A 19376-nucleotide genomic window follows, 5' to 3' on the forward strand; every position below is an offset into this window, starting at 1 on the left:
CTCCCCAATCCAGACAACATCCTTGTAAATCTCCTCTGCACCCTTTCTGTGGTTTCCACATCCTTCCTGTAGTGAGGTGACCAGAACTGACACAGTACTCCAAGTGGGGTCTGACCAGGGTCCTATATAGCTGCAACATTACCTCTCGGATAATGATGGCTGCATCATGTTATGGGGATGCTTCACTGCACCAGGCCCTGCAAGGCTTCTGAAAGTAGAATGTAAAATGAATGCAGCAAAATGTAGAGAAATTTGGAGAAAAACCTGATGCAATCTGCAACAGAACTATGACTTGGAAGAAGATCTGTTTTCCGGCAAGACAATGACCCCAAGCATAAAGCCAAAACTACACAGGAATGGCTTAAAAACAACAAAGTTAATGTCCTGGAGTGGCTGAGTCCAGACCTCAATCCAATTGAGAATTTGTGGCTGGACTTGGAATGATCCCCATGCAATCTGACAGAGCTGTTTTGTGAAGAAGAATAGGGGAAAATTGCAGTGTCCAGATGTGCAAAGCTGATTGAGACCCATCCACCCAGACTCAAGGCTGTAATTTCTGCCAAAGGTGCATCTACTAAATGAAGGGGGTGAGTAATTATTAATTTGTGGAGCATACGGATCCCTTCTTTGTAGAAGTCGGCGTCTTGGACCTCCAGAAGTGGTCCACAGCATGGGGTGATTGATAAGTTTGTGGCCTAAGGTGGAAGGAGATAAGTTATTAACTTCAAACTTTCTGCTTAATCACTCAGAGTTGAACTGTGTGTGCATGTAACGAGAGCTGTATAACTCATCTCCTTTTACCTTAGGCCATGAACTTATCAATCACCCTGCTGTGGACACTTTCTGGAGGCCCAAGATCCGTATGCTCCATGACCGCTGGACTAAATGTGTAAATGTAGGAAGGGACTATGTTGAAAAATAAATGTGCTGGGTTTTCTAAAATTGACTCCTTCTACCTTAGGCCACAAACTTATCAATAACCCCTTGTATATTGTAATTAATTTAGATCACTTTGTAGAGATCTGTCTTTACTTTGACATGAAAGAGTCTCGGTCTGTTGATCAGTGTCAAAAAAGCCAAATTCAATCCATTGTGATTCTATGTTATAAAACAAAAAAACATGAAAACTTCCAAGAGGGGTGAATACTTTTTATACACACTGCATGTAGAGGAGAAGGGATTGGAAGGGTATGGTCTGTGTGCAGCTAGATGGAACTAGGCAGATCAATTGGCATAGAGTAGTTGGCTGAAGAGCTTGTTTCTGTACAATAGTAGTCTGTGAAATGAAACTGGGCAGGTGGAAGTATTGGTGAGAGAACATAATTCCATATATTTCAAAACAGTAATGGAGATGGATAAGGTTCGTCCTCGACATAAATTCCTAAACTGAAAGAAGCGACAAGGAAACATATGACAGGTATAGGCAACTGGAATTGACATACTTCAAGATGGCACCAATAAGTGGCAATTCTTTGCATGCAGCTCTAATGGGAATGATCAAGTATTCCCATTTAGTACTACTACAGCCATGAGTACTTCAGATAGCAACATATTTTAAGGCACTTTTTATTCTATTGATCCTCAAAATCGGTGGGCCCCGGACAGCAGACTCGGGCGCAGTACCAGAGGGACAATAGGGACAACTGGGTACTCTGCTTCACAGAAACATGTCTCACTTCCACTACTTTGGAGAAGGCACTGCAGCCTGAAGGCTTCACCATTCACCACAAAGACAGTACAGATCAATCTTTTAAAGGTAGAGGAGGTGGGTTATTATTCATGATTAACTAACTTATCATGTCCACAGAATTGGCAGTACTGTCTCAATCCTGTTCACCCAACCTGGAATATCAACTGTCAGTTTTCAACCATTTTATCTGCCAAGGGAGTTTTCCGCCATCATCCTGGTAATGGTGTACATTCCACCCCAGACTAAAATCAGACAGATACTGGAGATGTTAATACGGCACAACCTGATGCCTTCCTGATCATTGCGAGAGATTCTAACCAGGCTAACTTGAAGCCTCTGAACAACCGCCACCGACATATCACCCATGGAACCAGAGGAGCCAACACATTTGAGGTCACTGTTACACCACCATCAAGAACACTTACTGTGCCATCCCACACCCGCAATTTGGAAAGTCTGATCGCCTAGCTGTACTTTTGCTTCCAGAGTGCAGGCAAAGACTAAAGGCCGCAGTAACAGTGGTGACAACCAAGAAGGTATGGTCAAGGGAGGCAAAGGAGCACATACAGGACTCATTTAAGTCAGTAAACTGGACAAAGTTCAGGGATTCACCTTCAAATAGGCAACAGTCATAACAGTGCCCAAGAAGAGCAGGGTGAGCTGCCTCAATGACTATTGCCTAGATACACTGTACTCTACTGTGATGAAGTGCCTCAAGAGGTTGATCATGGCTATAGTAAACTCCTACCTAATTAAGAACCTGGATGTGCTGCAAGTTGCCTGTTACTACAGTAGGTCTACAGCAAATGCAATCTCACTGGCTCTCCACTCGGCCTTAGATCACTTGAACAATAGCAACACCTATGTCTGGCTGCTGTTTACTGATTACAGCTCAGCATTCAATACAATCAAACCCTGAATTCTAACCGACAAGCTTCAAAACCTGGGTTTCGTTCCTCCCTCTGCAACTGGATCCTTAACTTCCTCATCGGGAGACCACAGTCAGTGCGGATCAGGAAATAACATCTCCTCCTCGCTGACAATCAACACTGGCACACCTCAAGGATGCTTGCTTAACCCACTGCTCTACCCTCACTACACCAACAACTGTGTGGCTCGGCACAGTTCAAACACAATTTATAAATTTGCTGATGACACAACTATTGTTGGCAGAATTTCAGATGGTGACAATGAAGCATACAGGAGTGAGGTAGATCAGCTGATTGAGCAGTTTTGCAACAACAACCTTTCACTTGATGTCAGTAAGACCAAGGAATTGATAGTGGACTTCAGGAAAGGGAAGCCAAGGGAACACACACCAGTCCTCATTGAGGGATCAGCAGTGGAAAGGGTGGGCTGATCAAGTTCCTGGGTGTCAGCATTTCTGAAGATCTATTCTGGGCTCAACACATTGCTGCAATTATAAAAAAGGCACAACAGTGGCTGTATTTCATTAGGAATTTGAGGAGACTTGGTATGTCACCAAAGACTCTCACAACTTTCACAGATGTACTGTGGAGAGGGTTCTAACTGGTTGATATGGAGGGGCCACTGTACAGGTTTGGATAAAGCTGTAGAAAGTTGCAAACTTAGCCAGCTCCATCATGGGCACCTGCCTCCCCAGCATTAAGGACATCTTCAAAAGGTGATGCCTCATAAAAGTGGCAGGAGGAAGAGAGTGGTTGTGGAAGGATGTTTTTTTCTGATTAGAAGTCTGTGACCAGTGGTGTATTGCAGTGATGTTTTTTGTTATTAACAATTTAATCAAGTCAAGTCACTTTTTATTGTCATTTCAACCATAACTACTGGTACAGTACACAGTAAGAACGAGACAACGTTTTTCAGGACCATGGTGTTACATGAAACAGTACAAAAACTACACTGAACTACGTAAAGACAACACAGAAAAAAAACTACACTACAGACCCATCCAGGACTGCATAAAGTGCACAAAACAGTGCAGGCATAACAATAAATAATAAACAAAACAATAGGAACAATAGAGGGCAGTACACAGTAAAAATGAAACAACGTTCCTCCAGGACCATGGTGCTACATGAAACAACACAAAACTACACTAGACTATGTGAGACAACTCAAGGCTGCACTAGACTACGTAAAACAACACAAAAACTACTCTAGACTACAGACCTACACAGGACTACATAAAGTGCACAAAACAGTTCAAGGCAGTACAGTAATTAATTAATTAATTAATTAACAAGACAAAAGGCACAGTAGAGGACAAATTTCAATATAATAAATGATGTTGATATCAGTCTAGACTCTGGGTATTAAGGAATCTGATGGCTTGGGAGAATTTAGATGTCAATGTAGGAGGAATGATTAATAAATTTGCAAATGACACAAAAATTGGTGTTGTGGATAGCAAGATAGATTGTTTAGAACTAAAACAGGATGAGGATCCTAACTGCTGATTCAGAAAGGCTAGAGGTGGAGGTGTATGTTTCATGACAAACTCTCAGTGGTGCTTTGACCTGGAGGTTTTGTCAAACTTGTATTCTCCTGATCTTGAACACCCAACAATCAAATGCCATTCATTCTATTTATCCAAGAAGTTCTCCTCATTAGTTCTGACTGCAATTTACATACCACCAGCGGCTGACTATAACACACTTGAGATACTGCATGATGCCATCTCTGTACAAGAAACAGTCCATCCCAATTTCAAATCATGGTAGGGCACTTCAGCCAGGCTTGTTTGAAGAAAACCCTGCCCAATTACCATCAGCATATAACCTGTAACACCAGAGATCCCAACACATGAGATCACTGTTATAGTAAGGAATGCCTACTGCTCCATGCCCAGACCACATTTTGGTAAATCTGATTACTTGGCTGTCCTCCTACATGTATACAGTCAGAGGCTAAAGAGAAAAGCTCCAGAAATTAGAACGACAAAGAGGAGCAGCTACAGGATTGCTTCGAGTCAGTTTCTGGGCTGTTTTAAGGATTCATCTGCGCATCTGAACAAATACACCATGGTTGCCATGGACTTTATTAAAACAGTTGTAGATGAGTGTGTCCCCACAAAATCACCAGGAGCCCAGATGAACTGTGAAACCTGCAATCTGATTGAAGCCTGGTGATCGAGGAAGTTACAAGAGGTCCGGTTATGATCTCTAGAAAACCATCTTATGAGTGACGTGCAATTCAGGGCTAAACTTGAATTAATGAAGGATGCTCGACAGTTGTGGCAGGGCTTGAATGCTATCAACTCTTATAAAGTCAAATCAAGCAACACTGACGACAACAGCACTTCACTGTTGCTTCACTTTAAATGTCAAATTATGGAGGAAATCATCACGGACCCACATTCCCAGCTGATCCTGTGATTTCAGGTCTCTGAGGCTGATGTAAAAGGAGGGTGAACCCATGAAAAGCATCCAGTCCAGACAGGGTACCTGGCCAAGTACTAAAGACCTGTACTGATCAACTGGCTGGAGTGTTCACTGGGATCTTTAACCACTCACTTCAGCTGTCTGGCAAACCCACCTGCTTCAAGCAGGCTTCACTTGTACCAGTGCCTAAGAAGAACATGGCAACCTGCTTCAATGACTATCATCCAGCAGCACATATATCCACAATGATGAAGTGTTGTGAGAGATTGGTGATGAAATAGATCAACTCCTGACTAAGGGGTGATTTGGATCCATGCCAATTTACCTACTGGTACAAAAGGTCCACAGCAAATACCATCTCTCTTTCCTCACCCTAGAACATCTGGACAACAAAGTGTCATAAGGGGACAGGAGGCTGGACCCAAGCACAGGACACAGGCACTGAAGTACTAGAGGCAGGACAGGAACAACTAAACAATAGACAAGATGTGGTGACTGTGGTGTGCATGAGGGACATGACATTCAAGGTGATTCTGGGGTTCCAGGAGAGTCTTAGAGTTCAGGCAAGGCAGATCCCAGAGTTCAGGCAAGGTCTAGGAGCTCACAGGGCAGGCCACATAACTCCTGGGCAGGGCCCAGATCTCCCAGGCAGGAACACAGGGGCCTGGGCAGGTCACAGTACACCTGGGTAGGTAGCAGGGCACAACCCATCAACAACAATAGATAGGTAGGGGCAGAGACCTCTGGGCAGGTCACATAACTCCTAGGCAGGGCCCAGACCTCCAGGCAGGAACACAGGGGCCTGAGCAGGTCACAGGGCACCTGGGTAGGTTGCAGGGCACAACCCATCAGCAGCAAGGGATGGAAAGGGCAAGAGTTCCCCACCAGGCAACAGCAGTCCAGCCAGGCTTGCCCAACAGAGGCAAGGGATAGGAAGGGAACTAGGTCCAGGGTGACTAGACTTACTCAAAGAACTCATCTTTAACAAGGTACTCTCCAAAGCAGGACAACCCCCCAACTCTACTCATTCTCAGAGCCCCCTATATACACCGCTAGCCAATGGGCACCAGGTGCACCTCCTTGAGCCCCAACAAGCCACGATAATCCACAGGTGTGACTAATTGGGCTCAAGGGCGAAAGGAGGGATGGCTACAAGACCTGGAGTCCGGAGTCTGCGGACCGGATCAAGAACCAGAATGCGGGCTCCAGTCCGGACCGTAACACAAAGACACATACAGCAAGATGCTCTTTATCAACTGCCACTCAGTATTCAATACCATCATCCCTCAAAATAATCAATAACTTCAGGACTTTGGCCTCAATACCCCCTTGTGCATTTGGATCCTCAATTTCCACATTTGCAGACCCTACTCAGTTTGGATTAGCAAAAATATTTCTTCAATAAATCTCCATCAGCATAGGTGCATCACAAGGCTGTGTGCTTAGTCCCCTATTTTACTCGCTTTACACCCACTGTATGATTGTGTGGCCAGGCACAGATACAATGCCATATTCAAGATTGCTGATGACCCCACTGTCGTAGGCCAAATCAAAGTTGGTGATGAATCAACATATAGGAGGGAGATTGAAAATCTGGCTGAGTTGATGACACATCAACCTCTTACTCAATGTCAGCAAGAACAAGGAGCTGATTATTGACTTCAGGAGGAGGAAACCAGAGAACAATGAGCCAGTCTTCATCACAGGGACAAAGATTTAGAGGGCAAGCAACTTTAAACTCCTCAGTGTTATCATTTCAGATGGCCTGCCTGGACCCAGCACATAAGTGCAATTAAAAAGAATGCATGGCAGAGCCTCTACTTCCTTAGGAGTTTGCAAAGATTCAGCATGACATCTAAAACTTTGCCATCTAAAACTTCTATAGATGTGTGGTGCAGAGTATATTGACTGGTTGTTTCACAGCCAGGTATGGAAACACAAATGCCCTTGAACATTAGGGAGAAAGTAAAGGAGCCTCAGGGTTCTCACCACCAGGTTCAGTTATTACCCCTTAACCATAAGGTTCTTGAACCAACAGAGGTAACTTTACTTCACTTGCCCCATCATTGAAATGTTCTCACAACCTATAGACTCACTTTCAAGGACTCTTCATCTCATGTTCTTGATATTTATTGCTCACTTAATTATTATAATTATTATTATTATTATTATTACTTTTTTGTATTTGCACATGCTTGTTGTCTTTTGTATACTGGTTAAACATCCTAATTGTATCATCTTTCTTTGATTCTATTATGGTTATTATTTTAAAGTGTTGGCGCATGGCCAAGTGGTTAAGGCGTTCGTCTAGTTATCTGAAGGTCGCTAGTTCGAGCCTTGGCTGAGGCTGCGTGTGTGTCCTTGAGCAAGGCACTTAACCGCATATTGCTCTGCGATGACACCGGTGCCAAGCTGTATGGGTCCTAATGCCCTTCCCCTGGACAACATCGGTGGCGTGGAGAGGGGAGACTTGCAGCTTGGGCAACTGCCGGTCTTCCATTAAAAAAAAACCTTGCCCAGGCTTGCGCCCTGGAAACTTTCCAAGGTGCAAATCCATGGTCTATCGAGACTAACGGAGGCCTACACATTATTCTAATATGGACTTATTGAGTATGCCTGCAAAACATGAATCTCAGGGTTGCATGTAGTGACATGTATGTACTTTGATTTACTTTGAATTTTGAATGTGTCAGGCTTGCATTTCCATTAGTGCCTTCATCTCAGCTAGATCTGCTTTGAGTCCCTCACTCCTAATCACATGCCCATGACTATGTTTTCTCCAGTTTTCTTCCAATTTCCAAAGATGTTCTAGTAGGTTACATAAGCTACTCCTTAATATAGCTAAAAGAATCAAAGGGGAGTTAAAGGAATATGAGAGAGAATAAATTCCTGAGCTTCGGGGAAGTAAGAATGGAAGTGGGACTAATTGGAGTATGTAAATAATCTAGCCTATTCCTGCAAGTAAAACTGAAAATCCATCTGGCAGCTGCCTACATTGAATGTAGAATTGTGCATGTAAAGTATGTTTTATCAAGGAAAAGCTCTACCAGATACATCCATTGGAGTTCAGGAGCAGATGGGTTTAACAGGATATTTCTCTGTTAGAATGAACTCGTGGGTCTTGAGGTCAAGAATAGAGATGAACATCAAGGACAGAGAGCAGTGCTCACCACTGGAAAAGCACATCCAACACCTTGATCTTGCTGTGAGTGTCTGTGACTCCATTTTTCAGCAGACTATTGTATCTTTGACAAAACCCTGGATTGATAAGTCAAGGAGGCCACATACAAACTGAAAGAATCTCAGCTGAAATTCTAAAGCTTGTCAATCACAATTTTACAACCTCATCTCACAGGTCCCATATCCGGAGTCCAATCAAGGTCTTCATCAATAAAGGTAACAAATGGAATTCTGGTAATTACCGAGGAAGTGCACTGCTTTTTACTATTGGGAAGGTCAATAGACAATAGACAGTAGGTGCAGGAGTAGGCCATTCAGCCCTTCTAGCCAGCACCGCCATTCACTGTGATCATGGCTGATCATACACAATCAGACACCGTTCCTGCCCTCTCCCCATGTCCCTTGACCCCGCTCTCTATAAGAGCTCTATCTAACTCTCTCTTGAATGCATCCAGAGACTTGGCCTCCACTGCCTTCTGGGGCAGAGCATTCCACATATCCACCACTCTCTGGGTGAAAAAGTTTTTCCGCATCTCTGTTCTAAATGGCTTACCCCTTATTCTTAAACTGTGGCCTCGAGTTCTGGACTCACCCATCAGCGGGAACATGCAGCGTGTCCAATCCCTTAATAATCTTATATGTTTCAATCAGATCCCCTCTCATCCTTCTAAATTCCAGTGTACACAAGCCCAGTCGCTCCAATCTTTCAACATATGACAGTCCCGCCATTCCGGGAATTAACCTTGTGAACCTATGCTGCACTCCCTCAATAGCAAGAATGTCCTTCCTCAAATTTGGAGACCAAAACTGCACACAATACTCCAGGTGGGGTCTCACCAGGACCCTGTACAGCTGCAGAAGGACCTCTTTATTCCTATACTCAATTCCTCTTGTTATAAAGGCCAGCATGCCATTAGCTTTCTTCACTGCCTGCTGTACCTGCATGCTTGCTTTCATTGACTGATGTACAAGAACACCTAGATCTCGTTGTACTTGTACAAGAACACCTAGATCTCATTGTACTTGTCAACGTTCTGTGAAGCTGCCTCCTCCCTGTGGCCAAAGAGTTCTTTTAATTAGTGTGGATTCCAATGGACAAGATTTTCCACCATGTGATAACTCCAAGAGAAAGGTAGCATCAGCTAGTGGCCTTTTTTTAATCCCATAAAACATTTTTATTCCATGAGTCAAGAGACACCATGGGCCTTCCTTTACCAGTTTGGTAGTGTACATTTCTCCTACTGCTTATGATTCACTACTCCTCAGGTACGCCCAGTTTTGCATGATCAGGTCTGCTCTGAATCTCAACCATTCAGAACAATTTAATGCAACCTAAAGCAATGAAAGATGTCCTCAAGGTGGAGATAGCTTTTGTCTCCATAATTATCATTTGATCTTGCACAGGCAAATTGAGTACGCTTATCACTCATGTTGATTGACTGACTGCTTGGCACATTAGTAAATTGAGTCTTCCAGGCCTTGGACAGTTAAATCGGTGATGCTACAAATCCTCTTGACAAAAAGACCCTCATCAGAATACAGTTTGTGCACTTGTTATTTCCAATCATTTTTGTCGAACATGAAGGAAAATTGATCCATAGCTACCATAATACGGTAGGTGGTGATCAAAAGGAAATTTCTTTGGAAACATGTAAGACTGCAGAAGCCAGAATCTGGAGCAACAGATAAGAAGCTGGAGAAACTCAGCAAGTCAGGTAGCATTGTGGAGAGAAATGGACGATATATGTTTCAGGTTGACCATCTTCATCTGGACTTTCTTTAACCTGATGCCACAATTGCTGAGGATTCCAGAAGCTTTTCTCTCCCACCTGCATCCTACTGGTGGGTCTATCCTGTTGGTGCCACAAGACATATACAGAGATCATGATGGAGGAGTTGGGCACATTGTCTCAAAGACTAGTATAGTTATACTTAGCAAAGGCACAACAGCCTCCTACAAGGTGCACTTGGATTCATACATGCCTACAAAATCAAAATCAGAATCAGGTTTATTATCACTGTCTTATCTGACATGAAATCTGATGCTTTTAGCAATTGTGCAGTACAAAGACAGAACATTACTATAAATTACAAAATAACTAATTAAAGCTAAAAAAAAAAAGGAATAATGAGGTAGTGTTCATGGATGTATGGACCAATCTGAAATCTTACAGCGGGAGAAGAAGTAGCTTCTGAATCAGTGAGTGTGGGTCTTCAGGCTCCAGAACCTGCTCTCTAATGGTAGTATCGAGAAGAGGGAATGTCCAGGATGGTGAAAGTCATTGGTGATGGATACTGCCTTCTTAAGACACTGCCTCTTGAAGATGCCCCAAGATAATTATCTTGGGGTGCATTTGTATTGAAATTCAAACGTCATTCTGAAATGTCAGTACATAGTGATCTTTCTTCTGGAGGCAACCTGATCTTACATTAAAAAAGGATATAAAGCAAAGTACTGTGTGACCATAGGACAGAACAGCACAGAAACAGGCCCTTCATTCTAACATTACTGAGCTGACTATGGCATCAATCTAACCTACCACATCTGCCTACATATGGTCTGTATCCCTCTATTCACTTATTGTTTATGAATGTATCTAAATGCTACATTTTGGTAGGTGGAATGAAAGGGGTCAGTATTGTCTAGAAGGCACAATTCTAATATACTTTCAATAGCAAAAATTACGAGTTCCTGATTCATCAAAAGTAGCAGGGCAGGTTGAGATTCTGGTGAAAAAACAAGCAGGATTCTGTGCTTTATTAAACACTAGCCCAGTGTACAAGGGCGAGGAAATCACGATGGAACAATATATCTTGGAGCGACGGAGGATGACAGGTGACCTGATAAAGGTATATAAGATAATGAGAGGCATTGATCATGTGGATAGTCAGAGGCTTGTTCCCAGGGCTGAAATAGTTACCACAAGAGGGCGCAGTTTTAAAGTGCTTGGAAGTAGGTACAGAGGAGATGTCAGGGGTAAGTTTTTTTACACAGAGAGTGGTGAATGTGTGGAATGGGCTGCCGGTGATGGTGGTGGAGGCAGATATGATAGGTTCCTTTAAGAGACTCCTGGATAGGTACATGGAACTTAGGAAAATACAGGACTATGGGTAACCCTAGGTAATTTCTAAGGTAGGGACATGTTCGGCACAGCTTAGTGGGCCGAAGGGCCTCTATTGTGCTGTAGGTTTTCTATGTTTCTACGTCCTCAATGGTGGGAAAGGGTGTGCCCTTGATGGAGTTAGCTGAGACTATAACCCTCTGCCGCTCCTTATGACATTGTGCATTGGAGCCTCCATACCAACCAGTCAGAAAGCTCTCTGCCATAATACCTATCGAAACTTGTAAGAGTGTTCTGTGACATATCAAATCTCCTCAAACTCCTAATGAAGCAGAGCTGCTAGCATGCCTTCTTCATGACTGCATCAATGTGTTGGGCCTAGAACGTTGACACCCAGGAACTTGAAGCTGGTTACCCTATCTGCAGCTGATCCTGCAGTGGGGACTGGAGAACTTTCTTCCAGCTTCCTCTTTCCTTGGTCTTGCTGACATTGAGTGTGAGGCCACTCAACGAACTAATCCATCTCATTTATGCATACCTGCTCATCACCATTCGAGACTTTACCAACAACACCTGTAAACTTATAGATGGTGTTTGAGCTGTGCCCAGTCACAGTCATGAGTGTAGGGAAAGTAGATCAGTGAAATTAGATCCTTGAGGAGTGCCTATGTTAGTTGTCAGCAAAGAGAAGACTGATCTGAACTAACCGTATTCTTGTAATAAGGAAGTCAAAAGGAAATCCTGTTTAGAAGGAAGTAGAGGCCCAGGTTTTGAATCTTGGTGGTTAGTACTGAAGGGTTGATAGTATTGAAAGCCAAGCTATAATCTATAAACAGCAGCCTACCATATGTTTTCCTGTTGTCTGGGTGCTCCAAAGCAGAGTGGGGACCCAGTGAAATGCATCCATTTTAAACCTGTTGCAGTAGTAGGCAAATTGCTGTGGGTCTAGGTCCTTGCTCAGACAGGAGTTAATTCTACCCATAACTAACCTCTCAAAACACTTCATAATGGTAGATGTGAATGCTACTAGATGATAGTCATTGATGCAGCTCAACCTGCTCTCGGGTATCGGTATGATTGCTGTCCTTTTGAAGCACTGGGAACCTGAGACCGTAGCAGTGAAGAGTTGAAGAAGTTCTTAAACACACCAGCCAGCTGGTCGATGCAGGTTATCAGTACCAGGTACACGATTGGGGCCTGACACTCTGCGAGAGTTCTTGAAAGAAGCTCTGAGATTGGCCTCTGAGACAGATCACAGGATCACCGGATGCTGTGGGAATTTGAAAAGGTGTAGTATTATTCTCCCTTTCAGGTCATGCATAAAAGGTCTGAGCTCATCAAGGAGTGAAGCATCATTAATATTTATCCTCTTAGGTTTCACTTATAGGAAGTGCAACCCTGGCACAGCTGCCATGCATCCACTCATCTCTAATTTCACATAAATTGCCTTTTCACTCTCTGTAGTTTATACCTGGACTTCTTGTAGGAATCTGAATTTTTCACTCTTAAACACCACATATTTAGCTCTCATCAGGATGAGAATCGCCTGGTTCATCCAGAGCTTCTGGTTTGAGAAAACTTGATATATTAAGAAGGCACACACTCATCCATGCAGTTCTTGCTGAAGCTGGCGACAACCAATTTAGTTGCTGATTTTTTTGTTTGGTATTGCTTGGGTTCCACGCAATTTGGTGCTTTTTATAGTTGTTGAGAATCGCAAAAGCAAGTGTTATGGCTGATTTCAACGCTACTGTACAACCTACGTTTTCAAAGCATGGGTGCGTTAGTAGCCATTCTGTTTAGGGGAAAGAACATGAGAGCACACAGTGAAAGAGAAAGAATTGGGAGAGAAGAATACACTGGAAATTCATATCTGCTCTGTGTATTCACAGAGCAATTTTCTAATCTAAACTTTAATATACTACACTTGGTTAAAATATTCTACTTGCTGCAACCATAAATGAATCCTTAAAGTAGGACAAAGTATGAAGGCTTTCATGATATTAATGGCACTAAACATTTGGACATCTGATTCATCTCAGGCTGAAGCATTCTGGTGTAATGAAGATGTCCGAAGCTTTCTATTCAAGACGGGTAAATTTTTCTTTCCAAAGGAAAAAGTACATTGTTTTACTGAAAATGTATTCTACTTTAGCTGTAAATTCCTGTGCCCGCTATGCATGTTATCTCTGCGCTAAGGTGAAACTAAGAACATCTCTGTAGTCTTAATGTTCAACTGATATATGATCAGAGGCAATTTTCTATTCCGCCAACTACATCTACACTATTTCTGCAAACCAATCATTACTTGTCAGGAATGGTCATTAACTAATGACACTGGGGTACATCTATTTACATGAGCACAATTTGCCAGCTACCATACAAATTCCTTTGTATCAGATCAACCGAGCACTAATTTTGCTGACTAAACAATTCTGAAGGTGCCTTTGTTACGCCTGTGCCCAACTCTGAGGGGTCGAAGGGTCCCAAAGTAGCCCCCTCCTTTTTGAGAATCGCAAGATCGCTATTAATTCAGGTCAGGAGACCCAGGAAATGAGAGAGAGACGTTTGGAATGTCTTGGTCCCTCGGTGATACAAAGCTACGGGAAATGGCCATTGCTCTTGGAGATGGAATTGTGTATTGAGTACTGTGCTTCGTGGAAGCCCTCAGGCAACGTGGGCCAGTTGGGGGATGGCATCATTCCACCCTGATTGACATCTGAGACCCCGTGAGTGGGGATAAAAGAGGGTCTGTGGGAACAGCCCCTCAGACGCACCAGAAGAAACGCTAGAAATCCTGTAACAGCGTAATAGTGAAAGCCGGTGGAAAGCCACATGCGTCCTTTTCCATTTGCCTCAGAATTGGTGGGCCTTGCCACAGAAAAACAGCTTTAGCTAACAACAAAGGAGAAATCAGCCCCAACGACTCTCGAAGGATTGACATCATAAAAGGAATGGGCAAGTTTTAAACTCTCTCTCTTGACTCCAACCAAAGGACTGCAGCCGGCAGCTTGAATGAACTTGAGTGACTTTTATATTTCCATCGGACAATACATTATCCCCTAGACAACGATAGAGTTATTTCTTATTGATTATTATTATACCCGCACATTTAGATTTAGTATTGACGACGTATATTATCTGTATGGTTGCATTGATATTATTTTTGTGTATTTTTATCAATAAATACTGTTAAAAATAGTACCATCAGACTTCAACGGACCTCTCTATCTTTGCTGGTAAGTGACCCAGTTACGGGGTACGTAACACCTTTCAGTACTTGAAAATGCAGGTGCCAAACTTCATGTCTCCATTGAGCTGCATAAGCACTGGATTTGCTCAGTGGTTGTGGGAACAACAGGCAAACAACCACTTTAATGGTGGACCTGCCATTGCCAACTTCAGTGGCATTCAATATGGCACATGTTCACTAATATGTCTTCTGGGATTTGAGGCCAAGTTCGGGGTGGTTAGTGGGAAGTCAAGGGTAAAGACAGGAACAAAACTCACAGACCCTAATAGGACCTTATAATGTAAGGTTGTTACTGAGACTAGAGCCTATGACTGATGGTGTTTGCAGTGACTAGGGGTTGGTGCTAGGCCCATTGCTATTTGTCATCCATATAAATGATATAGATGAGAATGCGTAGACATAATTAGTAAGTTTGCAGATGACCCTAAAATAGGTGGTGTTATTGACAATGAAGAGAGCTATCAGGATATATAGTTTTATAAAATCATGAGGGTCAATGGTCATAGTCTTTTTCCTGGGCAGGGTAATAAAGAATTAAAGGGCATGGGCTTAAGGTGAGAGTCGAGAGATTTAAAATGAACCTGAGGAGCAATCTTTTCACTCAGAGACAAGTAAAGTAAAGACAGGTAAAAGGGTAGAAAAGGTTTAGTGGGATAAAGGCCATGTATGGGCAAATGATACTGGTTTAGATGGGAGTTCTAATCTACATTGGCCATTTAGATAGGTTCCTTAAGATTGCCATAGCTGGGACGAGTAGTGGAGATGAGCTCCCACTACCTATTAAGTGCTCCCAAAGGCATGCGTCTTACATAGCCTCTGACAACCAAGTCCAGCTCCTGGCCTTCATGTGTGGCTCAGCTACTAAGCCTGATGGAACTGTTTTTACTGACAGGAGAAGGGGCAAAGGCAAATTACTGGCACCTTAAAACCAATCATTCAGGCAGATGGGGTTCAATATGCTTTGTCATGACTTGTATCGCCACTTTCTTCAGGCACATGGGGCTCATCAGCTGTGGTTGGCTGCTTATCTAGGAGAAGGAAAACCCTGATTTCAAACCTCCACTGCCTTGCAGCTATTCCCACTAATGGGGAAGGCTTCAGGAGTAAATCCTGAGGAAAAATCTGGAGTTGGAGTCCCTTTATGCCCTGCTTTGTGTACTGGCTTGCATAGACAGCTGGCACCCACATCCATGGTTGACCCCAATCAAGAGAAGGCCTACTATTTAGGCTGAATTGCCTGTTTCTTCATTGTATGACTCATGACTCTATGCCCTGAAGTTGTATCACCAATCACATAAGTAGATTGTATTGTTCTTAAGCAATTAGACAGTTGATGAAGAGGTAACAGGACAGGTTTATATTATCATAAACAGGCTGGGTTTGGATTACTTCATGCTGTGGCTAGAAGTAAGTTGGCAGGGAATGGTGATTCAGGGCCTCATCTAAAACAGCTGATTTATAACCTCAGCCTTTTGGAGGATCAGGGAAATAAAGGTAAGTCAGTAACAGGTACAAATCTATGACTAATTATACTATTGTGTTAATTGGGGGGCAAAAAATGAAGGGTACCTTACTTACCTACTGTGCTACAAAAACTTGGTTATCCCAAATGATTGTTTCCAGGGCAACGTGATCTAATTTCTATTCTTCAAAAGGGAAAATTGCTAGTCATGTTTCCAGAATGATGCAAAATGACTCAAAAATTCTTACTGTGTTGCAAACTAAATACTAAGTATTGAAATACTTAGGGCCGAATATCAATGTAAATTAGTATTAAACAAGAATTTCAGAAGGTTTTGTTTCACATTTTTTCCAACTCTATTTCTCTTAACAAGTTTCTGAAACCATCTTCATAATATATCAAGATAATCCTACTTTAAGGAACCAAATAAATAAAATACTGTTTTGGATCTTTTTTGTGTAACAAGAAAGAGTCAACTAATCGTTAAAGGATTTTGGAGAAAACTGAACAAACTTGAAAGAACTTTACATTCAATTTGAAAGTGAGGAATTGCAGTACAAAGTTAGGATATTAATTCTAAACAAAAGTAATTATGAAGTTATAAGTGGACGGTCGATTGTGCTTGATTGGGATGATGCGTGATGACATTGTTGAATTTAATGAAACAACACAAACTGAAAAAAAAATTAAAGCATTAAAAACTCATAAGAAAAAATAATTTATCTAAGAATAACAATGGATATTTAATGTATTATTAAATCAATGGGAGAGACTCATAGAACAGAAGAAACATCATTATAAGAACACAAGAAAACAATAAAGTGGGAATTGGCTGCTCTGTCCTGTAAACCTCCTTCTATTATAAATCATCATGGCTGATCTGCTCTAGACCTTTTTTGTTAAGTCAATATAGACATTAGTTGTCTGATCTTTCAAAATATTATCAATCTCCTTTTTAAATACCTACAATTTTATAACATCCCCCTCTGTGATAAGTCCTACACCTCAGATTTTAGTGACATCACCTCGCAGTATCTTCTAACTACACCACGTCAGTCAAGCCTCTCCCAGTAGTGAAAACTCCACAACATCTACCTGTCATGCTCACTTAAGATTTTATACACTTCAGTAAGACCACTCCTCATTCTTCTATACTCTGATGAATATGTCTAACATTTTTACCTGCTTATGACAGGGCAACCCTCTTAAAGATTTAGCTTAATGAATCTCTTCAGGACGACCTCCAATATTGTCATCTTCTTTCTTAGGTAAAGGGGACCACGGCTACATATTGTACTTAAGAAGTGCCTCAACAATACCCTGTATAATTGTATCTGTACATCTCTATTTTTAAACTTCAAATCCCCAAGCAATAGTGGACAATGCTGTATTTGCTTTTAATGACTTGCTTCACTTAGATATAAACTTCTTGTGTTTCATGCATAAAATCGTCTAAATTTGTCTGCTGCAGATTATCTCTATTTACATAATAATCTGTCTCTTGTTTCTTTCTGCAGAAATATGTGAACTCACACTTTCCTCCATGAAGCTCTTTTTCTTCACTGATAAAGAGCTCCAGTGGGCTTGGGGATTGGGAACATTTTAGAACTCAGTAAAGGAGGACAAGGAAATTGATAAAGTCAAGCTAAATAAAAATATGGATGGATAGGCAAGAAACATAAACACCAAGTAATATTGATGTCCAAATGGTTTAAGGTGTGTTTGTACACAAGTCATTGAAAGCCAATATGCAGATCTAGCAAGCTATTAGGAGAGTAAATGTAATATTAGCTTTTATTATCAGAGGAACTGGATACAAGAGTGAAAGTACCTTATTACAGTTATATAGGGCTTTGATGAGGCTGTACCTGGAGTATACAGTATTTTACAGTTTGGATCTCATTTCTTAAGAAGTGTTGCCATAGAGTGAGTGCAGCAGAGAATCACTAGATTGGTTCCAAAGCTATCAAGTTTGTAAGAGAAACAAAAGAAAATTGGTTTTGTGGAAATGTATTCTTTAGAATTTAGAAGAATGAGACAAAATTTCATATAAACTTACAAATTTATTTTAAGAGCTTCTCAAGTTAAATGAAGGGAGGCTATTTACCCTCTTGAGCTGCCCAGGACCAACAAAAGAGTCTCAGAATAAGTGGTATGCCATTGTGGACTGACATGAGGAGAAATTTCTTCTCTCAGAGGATGATGAACATTTTGAAATCCACCTCTCAACCCATAAGGGAAATGGAGGCTCAGCTGTGTTCACTTAGTATACTGATGATAAATTCCTGTACACTAAGAGAGCTGAGGGATATGGGGAAAGTGCTAGAAGATAGTGTAGAGTCAGAATCCTGAAGAATGGCTGAGGAGACTCCAAGAGCTGAATTGTTTAGACCTACAAACAGTTTGTATTTCTTATATTCTTATCAATGCCATTTTCTAGGAAGACATTGAGGTAAGTGGCATTGGAGCAAAGCTCTCTCTATTTGGAGCAACTTAATGGTCCAAAAATTCTATTGAAGACATTTGGACTGGACACTGGACAGTGCCCAACATGAAGACTTACCAATGTGTAACCAATAAGCTTCACCTACCACAAAGTCACTCCAAATCATCTGATAAGTTTTCATGACCAGAGGGTGACTTTAATACGCTCACGCTTTCTTTTATTTGCACTCGCATCCAAACTCTACTAAAAGAATTAATCTTATCTCTATGAAAGTGTTCAACAAGATCACACAGGTTCCCATTAGCTTCCTCTGACTTAACATTACTGAAACCACAATGTAGAAAAGTAAAATAATAGGGATACATGGAGAACAACCATACCTTCTTAAAGTTTTCAGTTTCTTACAAAGCTAACCGATTATGATTTATCATAATGAATACAAGCCCAAATGTGGCTTCATTGGTTACAGCTGTGGTTATGGTAATCCCCTGAAGCAATCAAAAGGTATTCTTCCCCTGCAAGTATTTGGTTCTATTAAGAATCTTTACAAATATGAAATATATTCACTGAGGATCCTTTGCAATGTTTATAACAGTGTTATTGGCTAAGTTTGAAGTATTTTATTGGCCTGTTTCAAGTACAGCTGGTTCTCACTGTGCTGGCCAGTAACTTAGATCTATAATTAGACAACAATCTGGAAGTCATTATTGAGCTAAAAGACTTAGTGATGCCCAAAATCTCTGTACATTTCTATAGATTCATTTGCACTTATGGAACTACATCTAAAATCCAAGATGGTATAGGAGAAAACAATTGCAGGCAAATGCAATGAAAACTATTCAAAAAATAGAGATACTAATTATTAAAACTGTCATCCATCTTTGCAGGCAACCTTGCTAATGGGAATTTTATGGTAATTTT

Source organism: Hemitrygon akajei, chromosome 21 (assembly GCF_048418815.1).
Source record: "Hemitrygon akajei chromosome 21, sHemAka1.3, whole genome shotgun sequence".
NCBI classification, from domain to species: domain Eukaryota; kingdom Metazoa; phylum Chordata; class Chondrichthyes; order Myliobatiformes; family Dasyatidae; genus Hemitrygon; species Hemitrygon akajei.